We start from the raw sequence: 2,713 nt of genomic DNA on the forward strand, positions 1-2,713 counted from the left end.
AGTTTGTGGATGATAGGCAGTACTCATGTCTAGACGAGTTCCTAATGCTTGCTGTAATGTCTGCCAGAATCTTGAAATAAATCTGCCATCCCTATCAGAGATAATAGAGATTGGTATTCCATGTCTGGAGACGACTTCCTTCAAATACAGTCGTGCTAACTTATCCATCTTCTCATCTTCTCTTATTGACAAGAAGTGTGCTGATTTGGTGAGACGATCAACTATTACCCAAATAGTATCAAAACCACTTGCAGTCCTTGGCAATTTAGTGATGAAATCCATGGTAATGTTTTCCCATTTCCATTCTGGGATTTCGGGTTGTTGAAGTAGACCTGATGGTTTCTGATGCTCAGCTTTGACCTTAGAACACGTCAAACATTCTCCTACGTATTTAGCAACATCAGCTTTCATACCCGGCCACCAAAAATGTTTCTTGAGATCCTTGTACATCTTCCCCGTTTCAGGATGTATTGAGTATCTGTTTTTATGAGCTTCTCTAAGTACCATTTCTCTCATATATCCAAATTTTGGTACCCAAATCCTTTCAGCCCTATACCGGGTTCCGTCTTCTCGAATATTAAGATGCTTTTCCGATCCTTTGGGCATTTCATCCTTTAAATTTCCCTCTTTTAAAACTCCTTGTTGCGCCTCCTTTATTTGAGTAGTAAGGTTAGTGTGAATCATTATATTCATAGATTTTACTTGAATGGGTTCTCTGTCCTTCCTGCTCAAGTCGTCGGCTACCACATTTGCCTTCCCCGGGTGGTAACGAATCTCAAAGTCGTAATCATTCAACAATTCAATCCACCTACGCTGCCTCATATTCAGTTGTTTCTGATTAAATATATGTTGAAGACTTTTGTGGTCGGTATATATAATACTTTTGACCCCATATAAGTAGTGCCTCCAAGTCTTTAATGCAAAAACAACCGCGCTTAATTCCAAATCATGCGTCGTATAATTTTGTTTATGAATCTTCAATTGTCTAGACGCATAAGCAATCACCTTCGTTCGTTGCATTAATACACAACCGAGACCTTGCTTTGATGCGTCACAATAAATCACAAAATCATCATTCCCTTCAGGCAATGACAATATAGGTGCCGTAGTTAGCTTTTTCTTCAATAATTGAAACGCCTTCTCTTGTTCATCCTTCCATTCAAATTTCTTCCCTTTATGCGTTAATGCAGTCAAGGGTTTTGCTATTTTGGAGAAATCTTGGATGAATCTTCTGTAGTAACCAGCCAATCCTAAAAATTGACGTATATACTTCGTAGGTTTTGGGGTTTCCCACTTTTAAACGGTTTCGATCTTTGCCGGGTCCACCTGGATACCTTCTTTGTTCACTATGTAACCGAGGAATTGAACTTCTTCCAACCAAAATGCACACTTTGAAAACTTAGCGTACAGTTTTTCTTTCCTCAATACTTCTAGCACTTTTCTCAAATGTTCTTCGTGCTCTTGATCATTCTTTGAGTAAATAAGTATGTCATCAATGAAAACAATGACAAACTTGTCAAGATATGGCCCACACACTCGGTTCATAAGGTCCATGAACACAGCTGGTGCGTTAGTCAATCCAAACGGCATAACCATAAACTCGTAATGACCATAACGCGTCCTAAAAGCAGTTTTTGGAATATCATCCTCCTTTACTCGCATTTGATGATATCCAGAACGTAAATCGATCTTCGAATAAACCGACGAGCCTTGTAGTTGATCAAATAAGTCGTCAATTCTCGGCAGTGGATAACGGTTTTTGATGGTAAGTTTGTTCAACTCTCTGTAGTCAATACACAACCTAAATGTACCATCCTTCTTCTTGACAAACAAAACAGGAGCTCCCCATGGTGATGTGCTTGGTCGAATGAAACCACGTTCTAATAGTTCTTGCAGTTGGCTTTGCAGTTCTTTCATCTCGCTGGGTGCGAGTCTATAAGGAGCACGAGCTATTGTTGCAGCTCCTGGTACAAGATCTATTTTAAATTCAACAGATCGATGTGGAGGTAGTCCCGGTAATTCTTTCGAAAATACATCGGGAAATTCTTTTGCGACGGGAACATCATTGATGCTCTTTTCTTCAGTTTGTACTTTCTCGACGTGTGCTAGAACAGCATAGCAACCTTTTCTTATTAGTTTTTGTGCCTTCAATTTACTAATAAGATGTAGCTTCATGTTGCCCTTTTCTCCGTACACCATTAAGGGTTCTCCTTCTTCTCGTACAATGCGAATTGCATTTTTATAACATACAATCTCTGCTTTCACCTTCTTCAGCCAGTCCATGCCAACTATTACATCAAAACTCCCTAACTCTACTGGTATCAAATCAATCTTAAATATTTCGCTACCCAGTTTAATTTCTCGATTCCGGCATATATTATCTGCTGAAATTAATTTACCGTTTGCTAATTCGAGTAAAAATTTACTATCCAACGGCGTCAATGGACAACTTAATTTAGCACAAAAATCTCTACTCATATAGCTTCAATCCGCACCCGAATCAAATAAAACGTAAGCAGATTTATTGTCAATAAGAAACGTACCCGTAACAAGCTCCGGGTCTTCCTGTGCCTCTGCCGCATTAATATTGAAAATTTCTAATAATGTGGCCCGGTTTTCCACATTTATAACAAACTACATTGGCATAACTTGCTCCGACACTACTTGCTCCGCCATTACTCGTTCTGACACCATTTGTTCCTTTCGTTCTGTT

This window comes from Rutidosis leptorrhynchoides, chromosome 4, assembly GCF_046630445.1.
Source record: "Rutidosis leptorrhynchoides isolate AG116_Rl617_1_P2 chromosome 4, CSIRO_AGI_Rlap_v1, whole genome shotgun sequence".
Lineage (NCBI taxonomy): Eukaryota > Viridiplantae > Streptophyta > Magnoliopsida > Asterales > Asteraceae > Rutidosis > Rutidosis leptorrhynchoides.